Source organism: Equus przewalskii, chromosome 28 (assembly GCF_037783145.1).
Source record: "Equus przewalskii isolate Varuska chromosome 28, EquPr2, whole genome shotgun sequence".
NCBI lineage: Eukaryota > Metazoa > Chordata > Mammalia > Perissodactyla > Equidae > Equus > Equus przewalskii.
Window position 1 is genome coordinate 37278744 of NC_091858.1, and position 20430 is coordinate 37299173.

A 20430-nucleotide genomic window follows, 5' to 3' on the forward strand; every position below is an offset into this window, starting at 1 on the left:
ATCATACTTAATGCTGTTAGCTGATCCCTATAAATGCTCCGAGTTCACTGTGTGTGTGTGTAGATCCACTCGCCCTGCCCTTCCTGCTCCTGTGTTACTAAAAAAACTTTCCCATTATTGTCAGAAATAAAAGTCTCTTAGAGCTGGGAATTCAAGACACTCACTTCTCTCTCTCCTCCTCCCTCTTGCTTCCTCTCTCTCTTTCTTTTTTCCAGAAACTTTTAACAGTAACTTTTTGGCACCTCTGTGTGCAAGGCACTGTCCTGGGACGCATGGAAACGCAGTGTCAGGAAACGCTGCGAGGGAGTGGACACTCGGAGCTCGGGTGTGTGGGTCCCGGACGAGGCTGCGCGGCACAGAAGGTGCTGGCCTGTTTACTCAGCTGTGCCCGGCCCCACGGGGACGCGAGCTCAGAACTCTCCATCCCTCGTCCTGGCCGTGCTGTGTCCAGTGACATGGAAATGAGCACGGCCCACAGCGACAGGAATGTGATGACAAACTGGAAACCTGCAAAGATTTTATAAGCAAAATTCACTGGCACTTTCCCAAGACTCAGAGGTGCTTTCTCAGCCTGCTGAGTCATCCAAGGGAAAGTTAGATAAAAACCGAAACAGACTTACGCAGCTTACCCAAATATACATGTGGGCCTCAGTGTCTGAAATAGAATCAGAGAACTGGCTTTCTTAGTTGGCTCATTCTTTTAACACTTCTCTACAATATGGGGGACCTTAGACAATGAACGTAGTATTTTTATTTTTTGGCCTGGAAAAGGGTCCCAGGACTTCCTGGTTTTCTCCCTGGCTTGACTTTCATCAGAATGTGCAGAGCGAGGCCCCAAGGGTCCTCTTCATGGAAAGCACCACAGCCTGGAAGGGGGGCCAGGAACAGGACACGTTTTTAAAGCTGAAGTTTGGAACTCTGTGTTTTGAAAGCCCTGCAGAACTGGCCACATCTGTAATTTGTTGTAACTACAATTAGGCAGAGCTACAGCTCCACGATGAAATAAACACAATCTAAAGTCGTCAGCAGCCCAACTGGTCGACGCTGCCTGGTCGCCCACGAGAGGCAGGACTGGTTCTTCCTCCAGCCAACCCAAGAAGGGATAAAACTCAGTTATCTGCAAAATCGTGACTCTAGAGTCCTTAAGAACTCTGTCACTCTTACTCCCCAACACAGGACAGTTAGGAAGTTGTGTCTCCATCTGAGGGATGTTTCCAGGAGAGGTTTGGTTTTACACTCTTCCATCAATCTGTGCACCCCTGCCAGGGGTTACAGAGCAGGTTGGCGGAGCTGGGAGAGGTCTGAGACCATGGAACTGCCACGCAATCGCATGGTGATGGATCCACAGGAGCCTCTTACCACCTGCTCCCTGACACAACCGACTCTGCACCCAGGGACCAAGTCTGGGGTCCCTGCTCACGCTACAGTCAGCCAAGGTGGTGCCTGACACAGGAATGTTGTGGGAGAGGGCCATCGGTCACTACGATGTCAGGTGGCACGGTGGTGATGCTGAATTCCACATGCAGAGAGGCCGCCCCAGCCTCAGGGAAGTCCCTCCTCCACGGAAGCTACCGGGCAGCTTTCTGAAGGATGGTTCCAGAGCGCTACAAGTCTCTGGCTGCTTCGGCGTCTCTCCCACCACCTTGCAGAACAGATGGTCAGATTCCACTGGAGAAAGGAGGACATTAAGCCGGGGAGCTTTCCTTTTTCAAATGGTGTTAAAGAAACTCCACATTAATAGCTGTATCTTTTTTTTCTCCAGAATGACCCATTACTATGATTTTGCCTTAAAGTAGATGGGGAGGAGTTGGCCCATCTTGTGTTTAATGGTCCTCTGAGACATCAGCAACTCTGCTGAGACAGTTAGTGTCAGATTTCTTTGGATTGGAAGTCAGGGATTTCCGAAGGGATTTTTTTCTGCATTTGTGGTTGGCTCTAGAAGTAAATTCCACTGGAGGATTCTGGCAGAGCACCCATCCTGTTAATTGTGAAATAACTGAAAACTCCCCTCCTGATCAGGGCATTGGGAAGGATTTCTTTCCTGGGTGGTTATCATTAAGTATTTCCTTAAGCACCAGTTATGGGGTCTGCTACACAGATGACGGACGGAATCCCAGCCTGGCATGTTAGTGGACGGGATGTGTCGGGGGGAGGTGTGGGGTGAGAGCCACAGGTTTCCTTCTTGCCTGCAGAAAATGTTTTAATAGGAGCAAGTTTTACTTAAATACAATTTATGTAGCATTTTGCCCTGAAGGATTTAAATTTCTTCTCGACCTTGTAAATACCTAAACAGAATTTTTTTACAGTTTCTTTCCATTAATTTCTTCACTATTAATACGTAATTTTTAAAAAAGAAAAAATTGTTTATGATTTCCTAATGTGGACATTAGTTTATGTATTTAATGTGGATAGTCATTTATATAAAATAAAGTATGCTTCCTTATAACACAGTTTGCTAAAAAGAACCTTCCTTTCAAATAATTAGCTTACTTTTTAAAAAATATTTGTTAGTAGACTTAGGAAGCTTATCTAAACTTCTGCAATATGTATTGCTTCTTTTTTTTTTTTTAAGGTGTGCTTTTTTGGTGAGGAAGATTGGCCCTGAGCTAATATCTGTTGCCAATCTTCCGCTTTTCTTATTTTTTCTTTTTCTCCAAAGCCCCAGGACATACTTGTATATCCCATTCTAGCTCTGCTATATGGGATGCTGCCACAGTATGGCTTGATGAGCAGTGCGTAGGTCCACACCCAGGATCTAAACCGGCGAAACCCCAGGCTGCCAAAGCAGAGTGCGCCAAGTTAACCACTTGGCCACTCGGCCAGCCCGTGTAATGCTTCTAAGGAACTCCTTCTCAGTGTCTTCCACCTCACGCTATGTTTGTTCATGTACATCTCCTGGTAGCCACACACCTGTCAGATCAGGGTCCCCGGGAACAGCACCTGTGCAGCGCCCACTGGGTGCCTTCCACACCAGAAAGAGCCCTTCACACAACAAACAGCCAATAAATTGTGAGGTTAACATAAGGAAAATTATGAAAGCTTAGAAACGGGTAGGCAACCTCAGGATTTCTATCTGAGCATAGAAAGTCTTGACTTGCATCAGTTGTTCATAAAAACATTGTTTCCCAATCTTATGTCTTCTTTGGGCCCCATTTAAAGTGAGTTGGCAGTTTCTGGGTACAGAGGACAGTCCATGGGTGGCGGTGGCCTCGAGGGGCTGGTGGGGAGGAAAGCCAGCCCAGGCTGCAGGGTGGCTGCATGTGTCCTATCAACTCATGACCTTCCCTACACCCCGAGTCACATGTTCCCAGGACTCCTCAACCAACAGAATAGAGTTTTAGGAGGACCACCAAAACGACGTGTGTGGAATTACACAGTCCAAAGCTGGCTACGAGGAGGCATCAGTCACAGCTAACTTTTTATTTCAAAATGCATCCCGTTAACTCTGCTGCCGGGCTGCTAAAAGCCAGGTGCAGTATCGCATCTTGGAGGATGTGAAATGTGGAATGTCCTTGTCTCTGTCTCCAAGATTTCTGCAACATGCTTCAAGCAGGAGACACCAGCCACACTTATGCACCAGGTCCTGTGTTGTTTAGAAATGGCCAGGGTGGCTAGGGGGTGGCATCGTCTGTTGAGTCATTAAATGAATAAGTGGGTGTCCTTCCAGAGATCGAGCGACATTAAGCAGAGTCTATTCCACCAGACTACATTCTATAATTTTTAACTTATTTTTCAGGGAGGACCTTCCTAAAAGACGAGGTGAACTGGAACATAACTGCCTACACGCTAGCAATAATAAGCATGTCATTGCTGACGTCTTTTTTGCCAGGCGCTGTTCTCACGTGTGTCATACCACACAAACACGTGTGACCATTCTGTGAGCTGTCGTTTTGCTCAGCTTCCTTTTACAGGAGAGGAAATGAGCTGTGAAGCCATTTCACCAGCTTTGTACGATTAACCAGCCACGCAGGTAGCAAGGGGCAGAGCCAGGAATCGAACCGCAGCCTGGCTCCAGCACCCAGGCTGTGAAGCTGCACGCCCAACGCCTCTGAGATTATTGTTACCAATCCCGACCACGAAGGAGCCAACATCCGCTGCCTCCGTGCTTTGGTTTGATCAGAGCCTACAGACCCTTCCGATGTCTAGCCCGGTGCCTGGTGCATCCTGTCAGCAGACTTCTAGTAACTGCATGCTCCCCCAGGTGTGAGGATGCAGCAGAGGGAGGCAGCCGGAGGCACGCTGCATTGGGACAGGCTGACCTGGCCCTGCCAGCACCTACCCAGCACGCCTGTGTGGGAGTCATCCAGGGGAGTAACAGTGGGTTGAATGATCTGGCAGGACTTGAAGAAGCAACATTGAGAATTTCCTGAAGAAAAGCTTTTATGCAATGGCTATTCTCAAAGTCCAGACTCTTGGGCTGGCAAGTAAGGCACTGAGCCGTCTGCTCTCTCACCCCGGCCGAGGGAGCTGCCCCTCCTCCGCCCGCCGGAGGCACAGAACTGCTCATCTCCCCGGGGAACCAGGCATAGGCGAACACGTGTGTACTGACGACTTAGGGCCTCTGCCACACAATCCTGCTCCTTCGAAGCTGAAGGCCCTGTGGTGCCTTCTCTGCCATTCGCCCTCACGTCCTGTGTCGGCGACCCTGTAGTCTGCATCTGCACAAAATGCCCTACTTCAGCATCACACCCAGTATCATTCCTTAGACGCGTGTGTGTCATCCTTTTCCAGGAGGACGTGGAACTTACGACGGGAAGGTTGCATTAATCGTTCTGTCCTTTGCTGAGTGACGAGTTCGGCAAGGGCATTCAGTAAACGCTTGATTGATGAATGAATGAATGAATGTGAACCAAGGAGACAACAGAAAACAACTCTGCAAACATCCAGATTAAAACACCATATAGGGGCAGGCCCTGTGGCCAAGTGGTTAAGTTCACATGCTCCGCTTCGGTGGCCCAGGTTTGCCGGTTCAGAGCCTGGGCGCAGACATGGCACCACTCATCAGGCCATGCTGGGGTGACATCCCACACAGCACAACCAGAAGGACCCACAACTAGAATATACAACTATGGACTGAGGGGCTTTGGGAGAAAAAAAAAGAGAGCAAGATTGGCAACACATGTTAGCTCAGGGCCACTCTTCCTCACCAAAAAAATGATATAATTTTAAAAACAAAATAAAACAGAAAAGCCCACCATATAAAAGCGAGTTCTTAAGCTCTACCAAGGATGCCACACACTGAGGTATTATCAATGAAATATGGTATCGCTCACAAAATACGTTCTTTTTTAAAAGGGATGGGTGGTTTCCTCTGGATGTTGGAGTAGAGATAGCTTTTATCACCTTCAGTATAACTATGCCGAGTTTCTATATTTTCTAAAATAAACATATACTGGTTTGATAATTATAAATTAGAGGGTTGCTCCAGGCCCAGCCCAGCAAAGTGTCCCCCCTCCCCCCCCCCCCCCCCCCCCCCGCCCTGAGCTCGGTCCAGGAGAGCAGGCCTCAGACCCACCAGCCTTCAGGAGGATGCAGAAGGAGAGAGGCCTCAGACCCACCGGCCTTCAGGAGGATGCAGAAGGAGAGAGGCCTCAGACCTACCGGCCTTCAGGAGGATGCAGAAGGAGAGAGGCCCTTGTCTTTTGGGCCATGGAGCAGGAATCAAGGGAAAGCTGGTCTTCAGCAGAAGAAAAGAAAGCAAAATCTCAGCAAAAATCTAGGGGGAGGGGCCCACCTGGTGGCACAGCGGTTAAGTTCACATGTCCCATTTCTGAGGCCTGGGGTTTGCTGGTTTGGATCCTGGGCGCAGGCCTAGCACCGCTCATCAAGCCATGCTGTGGCAGGCGCCCCACATACAAAATAGAGGAAGATGGGCACGGATGTTAGCTCAGGGCCAATCTTCCCCAGCAAAAAAAGGAGGATTAGCAGTGGATGTTAGGTCAGGGCAGGGAAACCAAAAAAATCTAGGAGGAGACCCCTGGACTGAGTTATACCCACTGCCAGCTTCAGCCTCGGCTTCTGAGGCATGGGAGCTAGTAATTCCATTTCTGGCTTAAGCTAACATGAGTAGGATGCTTGTGCCTGGAAACTAAATAATTCTGACCCAGATCAAATACCTATGTCCCTAGGTTTCCCTGGGGATTAGATGGGACGTGTATAAAGAGCTTGGCGCAGCACAGGTCCCGGCCCCTGGTTAGCATGCATGAGGGAGAGCTCCCCCCCGGAGAACGATGCAGTTCCCAGTCACTCAGAGCCCCTAACGGGATAGAAACAGCACCAGCAACCCCACCCACGTGCGTCCAGACAAGCCCTGGCGCCTTGGTGGTGACCCTCACATCGCTTTCTCAACCATTCATACAAAGAGTAGGAGAATCACCACGATCTTCGTTCAACAGATGAGAAAGTGCTGGACGCCCAGCAATATGAATGACTGGTCTCAAAAGACCAAGCAACAGACCAAAAGCAAAGTCGTCTTCTCCTGTCTCCCATCTCTGGAGCACTTCACAGGTGGCCTCGGGAAAAGTGCCTGAGACTATCGCAGCTGCTCCCTGAGTCAGCTGGCCCGTGAGTTCCCAGGGGTTGACTCCTGCTGGGCAGGAAGTTAGGAAGCTTGGTTGAAGGCTCAGATTCCAGCCCCAAGGTCTCCACCCCGAGGATGAGGGCTCCCATCTCCGTGGTCATCTTCGCCACGCGCTGTGAGGAGGGGTGCCTGCGCCCTCAGCCCTTACCAGTTACCAGCTCTCTGGAGGAAGCTGAAGCACAGCGTGGAGATTAAATTTACACTAATCCAGCTGAACAACTGGGCCATGGACACTGGTTGAATAGATTACTGCTTGCTTCCTTCATCACATCAGGGGTTATTATTTTTAATCCAAAGGTTCTGAGATGCACGCAGTGTCAGAGCTTCCTGGCTCACAAGACGCTCCTCTGCAGGTGAGGCGATGGTGTACCCGCAGGTACCACACTGGGAAGAGGAGGAACCCAAGCCCACGGCTGATGTGCTCAAGGGAGCGCCGTGGCTTCAGACGCCATCAAAGCAAGGTCACGCAGACAGCCACTCACTGGTGCCGCCTTGTTTCTAGTTACCGCACGTCCTGTGCCCACTGCAGTCACAGACGGAAGAACTGAGAGAAAAATGGATGAGAGTAAATGTGTGTATTCATTCCGAAGAGTCTCCAGGTTCAATGAGTGAAATTACGCTGCAGGCTTCTGAAAGTGCCTTCGGGGTGCCAGCTCGGAATATTCTGAAATAGGAAGAGAGTCCTTTTCCTTGGGGCTCAAGATTCAAGGATTAGAGATTTAGCCAAACGAAGTGTGAACGCTGATTCTACATAGAATCACTGAGACTCTGAAGAGAGACATGAATTGCAAACTATCCTGAAATTTTTACCTGTGAGATCCAATTCTAAGCAATATTTGGGTAAACTTGACTATTTTAAAATAAATGGGGGGGGGGGGCCTGCCCAGTGGAGCAGCTGCTAACTTCGGTGGCCCGGGGTTTGCTGGTTCGGATCCTGGGTGTGGACCTACATACCGCTTGTCAAGCCATGCTGTGGCAGGCGTCCCACATAGAAAGTAGAGGAAGATGGGCACAGATGTTAGCTCAGGGCCAGTCTTCCTCAGCAAAAAGAGGAGGATTGGCAGCAGATGTTAGCTCAGGGCTAATCTTCCTCAAAAAAAGGAAAGAAAAAGTAAATAAAATAAATCTGTTTTATGCATCCACTGAAGTCAAAGCTGAGTGTCCTACTGGTGATGGAAAGCTGGAGTCAGAAATGAGAGATTTCCTGGGCTAAATAAATCCCACAATTTTCCACAATGGTTCAATCTGTTGAATTCCCATGGACACCTCAATGTTGATAATTAACAATATTCACTCATTTGCTCATTTATTGCATGGATATATATGGAACACCTATGATGTACCAGGAAGGGTGCCAGGCACTAAGAAGGAGCAAGGAATCAACCAGACTCGGTCCCAGCCCCGCCCCGAGCATGTGGTCTAGTGAGAAAGGCAAGACTTAAGCCACGACACGAATTCTAGCGGGTTACAAACTAGGGTGAGTGCTGTGAAGGAAGTGGGAACCAGATCCCGAGAGATGAGGACGGAGGACCAGATTTCCACTCTGGGATCAGGTAAGACTCCTCTGAGAACATGAGTGTATGCTGAAACCCGAGAGAAGAGAGGGAGTTCGCCAGATAATGGGGGTAGAAGAGACAGCAGGACGACGTCCTTCCCATGGGGACAAGGTTGACCAGTTCCAGGAGCTGAAGGAGGCTGACGGACTCAGGAGCCCTGTGGGGTCAGCAGGACCTGGGGCCAGGCCCACGGAGTCTTGTCACCTTAATTACACTGGGAACCCACTGATGGTTTGTGAAGATGAGAGGACAGTAACGTGACCAGTCTTGCGTCCTTTTGTACAAAAAGAACGGATTAAACTACTTTTAGACTGGTTTTGTATCATTGCCCAAACGACCACCCACGTTAAAATGAATGAACTAGATCGACATGTATCAATATGAATATGTTTCGGATACAATTTTGAATTTTTGAAAGTTTGTAGTTTGCAGAAAGATACTGTATAAGACCATATATGTACGTTTTTAAACATGAAAAAGATACTCTATGTTGTTTATGGAAGTGTGAAAAGGACAGGCATGAATTCTGGTAAAGAAGTTGCTTCTGAAGAAGGAAGGGAGGACTTCCCCCAGCTTCCCCTGCACTGTATCATTCAGTTTCTTAAAGATTTAAAGCATAAATGGCAAATAATAACAGGTATTAAATCTTACTGGGATACATGAGCATTTCGTTGATCACATTGTTTATAGTATTTGAGATATTTTACAATTTGCAATTTAAAATATCATTCTGTAAGTTTAAGTAGCTACCAGTGTTTATCAATTAAATAGTTAATCTGGCCCACTACCGAAAACTAATAGGCCAAATATCCTTAAACATAAAGAAGTGGAGTTAACCCCTAGGTCATCATACTCTTGTTTCTTTATTCTTAGTGCTGGGGTAGTTGAGGAACTTATTCAGGATGCTTAAAGTTCTAGTCAAATTGAAATATGGGGAATTTATATAAAAACTCACACTTTGTAATTTTTACAGTTCTAAGCTCTTGGTTTTATACGAGGGAGCCTAGGCCAAGATCAGACACCAGGTGCTCACAGAGCTGAATTAGAAACAAGCAGATACCCCAACCCAGTGTCTTTCCATTAATCTCACTAGTTAATATACCATTGTTGGTATAAATTGAAAATATTGGAGAAACCCTCCTCTCCAACTTCTGTTCTGTTTCAGTTTGGTTAAGACCTAACAAAACGACTGCCATCTTTCCTCCCCCACTGAACCTGCACCGTCAACACGTCAGCACAGTTCTCAAAAAGACACTGTTATTTAACTCGTACCTCCTCTCCAGGCCTAGCAGTTACTGAGCAACAAGCATGAACCGCTTTAGGACCAGGAAAAACCTGCGGTCTGGTTCATATAATTACAGCCGTGCAGAAGGGCGCCTCCCCTTCTGATGCCCGGAGAGGAGACGCCTGGCATGGATGAGAGAGGCTGGCGGAGAGATGAGGGAGAAAGACGATGGAATGTATCCAAACTCGACTCATGGTGGCGTGTTCTTAACCAATGAGGATGACTCAATGGGAAAGGCGGGTGGACGAAATGATCATTGATCGGTTATCGGTGGTGGTATTTTAGCCATTATTTTTGAAGCAGAAATCAAGACCAATATTCTGACAAGTCTGGGTTCACCAATGTGAGCCAAAAAACAGACCTTCCACATCAGGATGGTCCTGACAGGGCCGGTATGAGAGTGGATGTCAAAACTAAATGTTTGTAACTGTATCTGAGACTGAATCTGAGGAAGCTTTGTGTTATTATTTGCTGTCTCTGCAAACTCTTTTAACATCTGACTAAATATGGTTTACAGATGAAGGTCACCACCATATTGATTTTTATTGCATTTTGTTCCTAAAATGTGGGTTAGGAATTAATGGCTGTGGTGAGTTCAGGATGTGAGCAGACACTTCAGTCTCACAAAAATGATTCTTCTAGAAAACGATGCTCCTACTTTGGCAAATCCCGCAGTCAGCCACCTAAGTTAAAGCTCAGGGAAGACTGTGACTTGTGTGTATGGTGGTGAGGCAGCCGGACAGCATCTCCCGGGCCGTCTGTCCAGGGTTTGAAGTTCCATGAAGAGGTGGAAACTCCCTGGGTGCACAGGGCGGTTTTGAGGCAATGAAACCAGGCAGCGACGGAGTCTGGCAGGCCTGGTCCCGTCGTCTCTGTGCAGAACCTCAGCACAGCTCCATCTCCGTTCCGATGTGCTGCTGACGGCATGTCCTCACCGAGGTAGACGGACACCTCACAGAGGAGCCGAAGGGCGCTCCTGCTGTCCGTGCTGGGCCTCCTCTCACCACGCAGCCTGCTTTGGCTGCCGGCCCCTTTCCCTTTGGGGGGGTCTCTGGGGAGCAGCCCTGCCCCTCACAGCTCAGCCCTCAGCAACAGCAGCTCCTCCAGGAGCTTTGATGTTTCCAGAAGCTTCCATGGACTCTAGGACACACTTTGGGTACCACTCAGAGCGCAAGAACACAACACTTTATCAAACTGCACCTCCTGGGCCTCCTTCACTCACAAGCGTGTGGTCTCCTACGCATGCTGGCGGTGCCTCGAGACTCCACAGGGTGCACTCTGCACACACGAGCTCTCGGGGGACACGCTCATTAGACAATCTGGTCACCCTGTCGAAACCCAGCCTCACCCAGAGCATCAAGTGCTCAGCAACTCAGACCCGGGCCCCACTCCTGGAAAACCAGGGATGTCTCCAGGCACTCAAGGACACACACGCTGTCCAGAGCCTTCTCAATCACAAGATGTTGGAACAAGACGCAAGGCGCCTGATCAATAAATTACATTATATTCATACACAGTCATTAAAAACCACCTTCCCAATGTTTCTAAGGATGTGTGAAAAGGCTTCGACCAAACAATAATTTAAAGACCAGGTCACAAAATAGCACACGCCATTTAAAAAGAGAGAGAGAGAGGTGTGGGTGTGTGTGTGTCTGTATATACACACACACGGGGGAAAACATGGGAAAAAAAACCCTGAGAAAAATACCAAAAAGTTTAAAAGACATGTTGATAGTGAGAATAGGAGTGATTTCTTTTTTCATAATTTTGGTATCTTCAAATTAAATCTATATTCAACATGTATTACTGTTAGAATCAAAAAAATCATACATATACACGTCTCTCTGGTGCCTGTGTGTATATCCATGCACATGTGTGTGTACATGTGTGCACATTCACGTGTATGTCTGCATGTGTGTGGTTTAGTTGGGCCCCAAAAAGAGGAGTGCTCAGTAGAAAAATATGGTAAAACCAAGGCCCCCTCATATCTGCAGGCTTTTAGGCACAGAGTCCTGAAAGTGAAGCATCAATTTTAAAAATCAAATTGAGCTAAATCCTGGGCCTGATTTAGGTTATAGGTTTGAAGAAAAAATTGTTGCCATTCAAAACCTGCTGTATCTCAGTGTGTCCGCAGTCTCGGGTTTGACCAGCCCCAGAATCCTTCCCCAAACTCAGAACGTTGGAGTTGAAAGAGGCTGGAGAGAGCATCCTTCCCCCACCTGTCACAAAAACAGGATGAAATTAACACCCAGAGAGGTTAAGCGACCTGCTCAAGGTCACACAGCTAATTAGTGTTGATACTTACTTAGAACCAGGATCCCGGTGGCCCCTTTTTTACTACACTGCGCTATCTCAATTCCAGAAATATGAAACAGACGAAGAACAAATGTAAGATCCAACAATTGGTAAAGATTTCTACAAATTCCATGACACAGCAGAAGACACAGTAGATGCCCTTCTGGTGGTCAGGCTGGGTAGACTGTCGACGTCACGCTGACAGCTCTCTGATGTGTGTCTGCTCCTGCTGCTGCCTCCCGGACATGGCAATAAACAGGACACGTGCAAAGATGCTGCCCATGCCTCTGTGCTCGTCCTGTTTGCTATCCAACGTCACCTCTGGCTGTCGGGGGCTCCATGGCAGTGACAAGAGCCTCTCAGTTCACACAGATCATGTCACAAGGCCCCAAGGCCACCACAAACCCACTCCTGGGGCCACGTGGAAGCAGCCTGAGATCCCCGATTGCAACCTCTCATGAAGCCCGGGGGGGCCCTTGGGGGCACCATGACATGAGCAAGAGGCCGCAGCTGCCCCAGTTCCCCGGAAAAGCTTCCCACTGGTGCTTCCCCTCATTCAGTGTGGCACACAAATAGGGCCTCATCTTTATCTCAACGTTCTCCCCAAAACACCAAGCCTTGCATCAGGTCTCATGAATACAGTGAATGGGAGGAATGCTCGCATTAAAAGTGAACTGTGGTGCTGTCTGTCTGACACAAAAGAAATGAAGATATTGTTCTTTATTTTATATCTTGACTTCGACATCAAAATGATTATATATGGCTCAAAATGTTTAATCTTACTTCCTTATTCAATCAACGAGTGATTTCCTTCTCCTCTCGGAAGAGCGGGAGTTTGCGCACCGGAGCGGCTTGTGCCAAGTGACAGAATGAATAAACGGCCAGGCCGTCACTCAAACTGATGCACGAGCCTGTCGCTCCAGTCGTGGTTCATATTTGCTCTCTGACCCTGGGACGTAACGCCACACACACACCTGTCTTCCCTGGCCCAAGGACCAGGGAGGTGAGTGCCCCTATGCCACGGAATCTCCATCCACCAGGGACTGGGAAGCCACAGGCCTTTTGGTGGACACAACCTCTAGAAGTGAGCTGCCCAGAGCCCTTTATCACTCAGGCTTCTGTCTCATTGAGGAACTTATTCAGTCATTCAACAAACAGGTAACAAGAGCCCGCTATCTGCTAGGCACACTTCCAGGCCAAGGAGACAAGAGCAAGCAGGACACGAGGAACCCTGGAGGTAAGGGTCCCATGGTGGGGATGCCTGCCTTTGTAGGAGGTGCTGTAAGCTGAAGGTTTCTTAATAAATCGGCCACCGAGCCCTAGTGAATGCTCCACACAGACGCACGGTGCCAGACACTGGGATGCGCCGTGCACGGGACAGGCGCAGAACCTGCCCTCGTGGAGATTCTGGCCTAGGGAAGACGACGGCGGCCTTCGCTATTATCCGTGATGGCGTGAATGACCAAAAACCTGAGATATACCGTGGAAGGTGGGAGGATAACAGGCCAGTGACCCCCGTACCTGAAGGGAAGCTCATCAGAGGGAGCAAAGCTTCTGCTGAGATGGACAGGACAAGCAGACCTGATGGGAGGAGGCAGGAGACAACGCTGAGGGCCGCACATGCCACACCCAGAGAGCGGCTTCAGTCCCCGCTGGCTCGTGGACAGCAAGGAGGAACAGGAGCTGAGGGGTGCTGGCCGGGTTGTGCGGGGCCGTGGCACGAGGTAGTTTCTGGGGTGGCCGCACTGGTCCAGCCCGATGGTCTGCTCCTCTCACAAGATGTTCACTCCCCCAGAGTGTCGGGATGTATATCCAGTCTTCATGAACCAAGAGGCCTGCGGCTGTGGTGAAGTGAGGCCGTGGAACGTGGCAGTGCAGCCTCCTCCTGGCTGTCTTCCTGTGTGAGGACCCGCAGCTTGGATTCCCTGTGCCAACACGTAAGAGATCGGGTGGCACCAGAGTGCCCAGCTGGAGAGACCACAGAGACGATGAGCGATGCCCCGCTCTTTGCGTGTGCGGCCCGGGTTTCAGAAGAGCCTGTGAGCTTTTCTCAACTGACTCTGAGCGACTGTTCCTGCAAAGCCTGCCCAGATTGCAGATGTGTGACCAAAATAAACTGTTGCTTTAAGCCAGCACGTTTTGGAATGATTGGTTATGCACCCCACCTGGAATTGGGGTGCTGCCATAACGGAAACCGACACGTGCAGTGGCTTCCCAGCTGGGCAGCAGGCACAGTCAGAATGGCCTTGAGGAGTCCGTGACAGACGGAAGAGGGAAGCGAGGACAGGGTTCCCGGGCCCTTGGGATGGAGCAGCAGAGAGCCTGGCAGCACTGGGGCCTGCACTAAAGCAGAGAACACGACTGGACTGAACGGACTGGAGCTCGTGGAGATTTCCAGGCGGGCTCTTGGGCATCCTGCCTGTGAGCCTTTTCTCGATGACGTGATAAAATGAGAGAGGAGAGAGAAGATCTGAAAAAGGAATCGTTCGGTTCTCAAGTGAGACTTGGAGCAAATATAAAGAAACCGGGCCTTGCTGGGTTCAAACTTAAAACTGGTTCTTTTTCCCAGCCTCTCCACGATTGCCAGATTAAGAAAGGGCTTCAGAGCACAGATCAAACCCAGGAGGCACAATCAGATCGCCTAAGACCTCATCAATGCCTGACAGGGTGCTGCAGAGAAGGGCCAGACAAAAGGCCCCCTGAGGATCTTAAGGGCATGCCTGGCAGATGCTCATCAATAAATAATAGAACTTCAGGAATTTAAGGACATTTTTTCACAGCAGCCTTGCAGGAAGTCTAAAGTAGAGAAAGGACTTATGTTAATGAGATTTGTGGGTGTAGCTTTTGTCTAATGGCATGAATCCCAATAGATCCATAAAAAACCCACAAGGCTTTTAAGATAATTATACAGGAAGAAACAATGCCAGCTTGGACTAAATGGGACAGAGACAGCGCAAAATGAAAACAGGAAGCAGGCAGAGAAAACCGCTCGGCTGCAAACACCAGGCATGTCTTATGGAAAAGGAAGGATGACTTGGAGAGCAGATCCAGGAATCCAGAAGGCAGAGCCAAGAGCAATGGAAAGTCATTCCCAGGAATTACAACCAAGCCCCATCAAGGAACTGCCAACTTGAGCCGGACTGCAATCCGGGGTTGCCACGGGCCAGAGACCACTGAGTGCCTTCCACATTCCCCTTTTGAACAGGAGGGTTGTGATGCTTAATTACATATGTCAGCTTGGCTGGGCCATGGTACCCAGATAATTGCTCAAACAACAGTCTACATGTTGTTGTGAGGGTATTTTTTAGCAGAGATTAACATTTAAATCGGTAGACTTGGAGTGAGGCAGATTGCCCTCCCTATTGCGCGTGGGCCTCATCCAGTCTAACACTGAGGTCCTCCCAGGTAGAGAGAATTCCAGACAGACGGCCTTCCGACTCGAGCTCCAGCATGAGCTGTTGCCTGGGTCTCCCGCCTGGCAGCCCACCTGCCAGATTTCAGACTTGCCAGCTCCCACAATCACACAAGCCAACACGTGGACATAAATCTCTCTCTCTCTGTATAAATATGTACAGCCTAGTGGCTCTGACCAACACAAGACTCCATAGCACTTACCCTAGGCCTGCCCATCACTGCATGTTGGGTATCTGGGGAAGACATCCTCTCTTTGGTGTGTGGGTATGTGTCCTGAACCTGGAGCCCAAAACTGACACCACACCATGCGAGGGTGAGCTTTGGGGATCTTGGTGCAGGGGATCACGTCATTACACATGGAAGGGATGTGAATTTCCTGGTCAGAGAGCGGACTGTGGCAAATTGTATTTTCCAAAGACGGCGCCTTGGATGTATCCTGTTCAGCATGATCTTAGCATGTGAGGTGACATTCCTCCACTGAGAGCTGGGGTCCATGTCCCCTCCCCCGGAATCCGGGCAGGCCTGTGACTGCAAGGGAAGTGACACAGTACGGCTTCTAAGGCCAGTCAGGAAAGGGGTGCTGCTTCCAGCTGGGCTCTATCGTCTCAGGACACGGTCCTGAGTCACCGCGAGTCAACGCGTAAGAGTCCAGCCGCACTGAAGCTGCCCCTGGAGAACGCACACGGGGAGATCAGAGAGCGAGCAAGCGGCCTTCCGGGGCCTCAGCGCTCCAGCCCCTCCTGTCTGGATCAGCCCGGCCCAGACCTCAGACGAGTGAGTCAGCGAGCCCTGGGGTGGTGCAAGCTCGTAGCCTCCAGTCTGCCCCACGTCACACTCAGCAGCATGGAGGTGAGCGGTGCCCACCCCCTACTTGGCCTGTGGACCTGTCAGCAAAATAAATGGTCTTGTTTTTAAGCCACTTAGGCCATTCAGGCAGCCATCACAAAAATGCCATGGAGTAGGTGGCTTGTCAACAACAGATATTTATTTCTCACAGCTCTGCAGGCTGGGAAGTCCGAGATCAGGGTGGCAGCATGCTTGCGTGAGGGCCCTCTTCCAGGTCGCAGACTTCTCGCTGTGTCTCACACGGCTGAGAGAGAACAAGCTCACCCAGTCTCTTCTTACAAGGGCATTAAACCCATGCAAGTGGGCTCCTCCCTCACGACCTAATCCCCTCCCTTTGGTCCCACCTCCAAACACCGTCACGTTGGGGGTTAGGACTCAACGTATGAATTTCAGTGGGAGATAAATGCTCTGTCTGTGGCAGCCGCCAAGTTTGTGGGGTGGTTTGCAGAACCACCATATTAACTGGAAGAGGGTCTTATGACCCACACAAGAACTGTGGACTGCAGCCCACGATGGTGGGAAGCGACTGACGCCCAACATAATAAGATTTATGTTTGTAAATAACCACTCTGTGCATGAGAAACTGGCCAGAGGGGAAAGAGCGATGTGTAGAGGCCAGAGGGAGACTTCCGCACCAGTGAAACCATCCCAAAGGCAGTGGCTCCGACAAAGCCTGCAGATCTGGTATCTACACGCTCAAAGCCCCACGACTCTGGGACTCCATAACCAAACAGTAAGAATAGCGTCAGCCATTGGTACAGTGGCTATCAGCCGATGAAACATTTCATCTACCTCATCCTATTTAATGATTTCCCTTTGTGATTCAGTAGATCTCAGTTCTGTAGAATTAATCCACATCCTAACCCATCAAGCCCTGAAGTGTAAAGCCCCATCAATTACATAAAGGAAACGCCCCAACTAATTTAGTAATAAAACTATATTATGTGACAAATAGGACACTCCACTCTAGGTGCTCCTTGCCAGCCTCCCTTACACTTTCCAATGGGCCCTACTCCTCACCACAGGGCCTTTGCATGTGATCTCCCTTCCTATCCTTCAGATGCTTTTGTAATTGTTTCTTTTCCTTCAGAGCTCTGGTCTCGATTGTTATCACACATGAATCAACATGATTATATAATTAATGCCATTTACCTTATTAGAGTCTAGGCTGCAAGGGGTAGGGGACGGGGTCTATTTCACTCGCCATTGTATCCCCAGCACCTGGAACACTGCGTGACCCGAGGTAGACATTCAACTCTATTTCTGAAAGAAGGAAATTAATTTTTAATCCGTCCAACATTGCACAGGACATGCAACAGTTTCCATTTCCAAGGCATTGTTTATCTTACTTTAATATCCTTTCTAGCAGAAGCTGGATTTTGGCAAAAGGTAAACTCCTAGAAATTTTTATTCTATTCCAAAAGTTACTGCTCATCGTTCACAATTTCGAAAATATGTGCTGGGTACCAACACTATAATTTTAGCATAATTACAATAATTGCAAGAGAAAAACCGAAATCCAGGCCACAATGGGGACAATCATCCCGTGAACTCCAGGGGAGAGCAGACATCACCCTGGGTCACGGGGGCAAGATGTTCAAAATGCCACAGCTGGCTCCTGTTCCGCCAACCGGCCGCCTCCCCAGGCCCCTCCGCAGCCCATTCGGCAGTGGTCCTCCTGCGTCACACAGCCTGGGGGGTGCGGGACCGAGGGGCATCACAGCTGCCTCAGGAAGTCCTGTGAGGCTATTACTCATGAGCCGTTTATGCTGTTGGTATTTAGAAAACTGAAATGTGATCCCAGATGGCACGTTCCGAGCTTGGAGAGCCTCTCTGTCTCAGTCTAGGGACAAACACGCCAAAATCATATTTTAAGCTAAAAAGAGACCTTCTGCTCTCCCATTGCCAAGCCTGCCTCTTGTCTTGGGATGTATGCAAATAGAATCAGAAGCAATAGAGACTGTCTGAAAAGATGTTCAAAGATGCAGGGTGGTCTCACCACCACAGTTTCAGATTCTTCCATCTCCCAGTGACAGGCAAAGTGCTCTGAGGGTCCCCGTAGGGCCGTCCCTACATGCACGCCCAGGCACTAGGAAGGCAAGACGACCGCATAGAAAGTCAGGCTGCCTGGGGATGTATTTAGTCCTGTTCTAAGATGACAACATTTAACTCGTTTTTTCCCCCTCTCCTCCCAAGCCCAAGATTGCCTTCAACACTATAAGCAAAATCTTTTAACTCTTTTCATTCTGTGTGTTCTAACTATATTACCAGCAATCCCAGTGCAATTGCCATTAAAAGCTCAAAAAGCTTTTTATCTCATTATAATTATGGCGTAGTTACACCCAGAAGCGAGAGACGGAAGGCCCCAGGCAGGCTGCCCCGGCGCACGTCAGAGGCCAGGGAAAGCCCTTCTGCGCTCCAGGCCGCCCACAGGAGTTTCTAAGAACAGGGCGCCATTAGCTGAGGATACAGGGCTCAAGGGCGACCCCGCATCCACGAGCGGTTCCTAATTACAGTCCGAGGAACGGCTGTTTAATGAGAAATGGAAGGAGGCGCCGAGAACAGGCCAGGAACAGAGCGAACTCTTGGTTCACTCGGTGCTGGAGGGGACGTGCAGGAATTTGAAATCTGACGGTAACGGGCCTTGAGCGGTTTCAGTAGAAATGAAGCTTCATACACTGGTTTGTTCTTTTTCTTTTCCCTTAGAATAGATATGGAGCGGGGGGGGGGGAGGTGGAGAGAGAGAACATCGTTCCGTAGGAACCCAAGAGGTGGTGGAATTTTTTAAGATCTTTCTTATTTACTGTTAGGGGAGCAGCCACGCCTGAGCAGAGGGAACCACCCCCCCCACGAAGCCCGCCCAGACCCGCGCAGGAGGGGGCTCCCCAGCCCTGGGGCGGGGTCGGGGGGGGGGGGCTGGAGGTGCGGCTGGCAAGTGAGTTTAAACTCCACTCCAGACATCTTTAAGTCGCTGGTGTGGGGTGAGCTAGTCACACGCGGTGTTTATTTAAATGCTTCTTTTTATACCCCCGCCCCCATCGTGATGTCAGGCACGTTCAAACACAGGCGACGGCACTGCATGGGCGGACTGGCTCGGTCAGTGGGGCACAGGTTCCGTGAAAAGAAAGCGTTCGGTATTCACTAGCCCCGCACCCCCTACCCCCGCCCCGCACGAGCTCCGAGCAATCCAGGGCAGGCCCTGGGGGTCCGGCCCGCGGCCGCCGGGCGCACAGAAGGGGCGATGGGGGAGAAATCGTGCGGTGCCAGCGGACACGCGGCCCGGCCTCTGGCCAAGCCTCCAGCACGTCCCTCCCCTCCGCGCGGGCCCAGGCCGTGCAGAGCACAGGCCCAGGCCAGCCCCTCGGAGGAGGGGGACCGGCCGGCCTCCGCCAGCCGCAAACGTGGCCACGGCGCCCGGGGGCCGAATCCCCAAAGCACGCTCGGCCCGGCGGCGGGGGCGCGGGGAGCGCGGGGGCCTGGCTCCGGCCGGGCTGGGTGCGCAGACACCGATCGGCGGCCGGGGGCCGTGTCCTCGGAGGTGGTCCGCGCGGGCGCAGCGCGGGGCTCGTCCTCGAGACCGAGCGCGGTAGCCCGTCCCCCTCGCCACCCGCTTCCCGGAGGAGGGCACTGGGGGATCCCCGTGGGCTGGCCCCCAACGCTGCACGCGGGCGCCCGGGGAGGGACGGAGGCCGCCCACGCCACTCCCCCCACCCCCACCACGAGCAGGGCCACCCCGCGGCCACCTCCTTCGCCCCCGCGGCCACTTCCCCCGCCTCTGCGCTAGTCCCCGCCACCCGCTGCCCTTATCCTCCGCCTCCGGGGGCGCCTCGCCGCTGCCTTCCCCTTGGGGCCCACCCCTACCTCGCCGCTCTGCGCCTCGCCCTCCACCCCGGCGCCCACCCGAGCCCGGGACGCGGAGCCCTCGCCGGTGGTCTCCGGCGCGCATGCGCATGGGCCTCTTCCCGCGCACCTGTGCGAGCGCCGGGGCTGGGGCGGCCGCCTTCCGCGCACCTGTGCGAGCGCCCCGCGGGCTGCTTAGCATCTTCCCGCGCGCCGGCGAGCGCCCGGGGCTCCTCCGGCTCCTGCCCGCGCGCCCGTGAGCGCGCGGCCGCCCCCGGCTCCGCGAGGCCCCCTACGCCCCGCCCGGGCAGCGCTCTCCCCCACCCCGCGGGGGTCGGCGGCGGGCCCGGCACTCACCCGCGTCCTGGAGGCCCCGCGGCTCCGAGGAGCACGCCCGGGCGGCGGGGCGGGGCGGAGCGGGAGGGTGCGCGTGCACACGGGCGTGCGCACGGGCGGGCGTGCAGGCTCGGGCTGGAGCGCCCCGGCGCGGCCGCGGGGCCCGTGCGCCGAGGGGCTGCGGTTCCGCGGGGGCTCCCTCTCGGCGCCCCCGCTCCCTAACCCTGTCCAGGGCGCCGGCGTTCCCGGAGACGCGGGGGCTCGAGGAGAACAGCGGC

At 51.5% G+C, this 20430-nt stretch overlaps 2 long non-coding RNA genes across 2 annotated transcripts in view; both read right to left on the bottom strand.

The window, feature by feature from the left end:
- Positions 1-20430, bottom strand: part of LOC103542167 (uncharacterized) — a 32413-nt gene that overhangs the window by 1426 nt on the left and 10557 nt on the right. The gene's annotated exons all lie outside the window — the stretch shown is intronic.
- LOC139080097 (uncharacterized) lies at positions 16093-20289 on the bottom strand. Its single transcript, XR_011534257.1, has 3 exons — positions 20174-20289; positions 17129-17239; positions 16093-16220 (listed from the first exon to the last, which is right to left on the bottom strand). It is a non-coding gene; the product is annotated as an uncharacterized lncRNA (long non-coding RNA).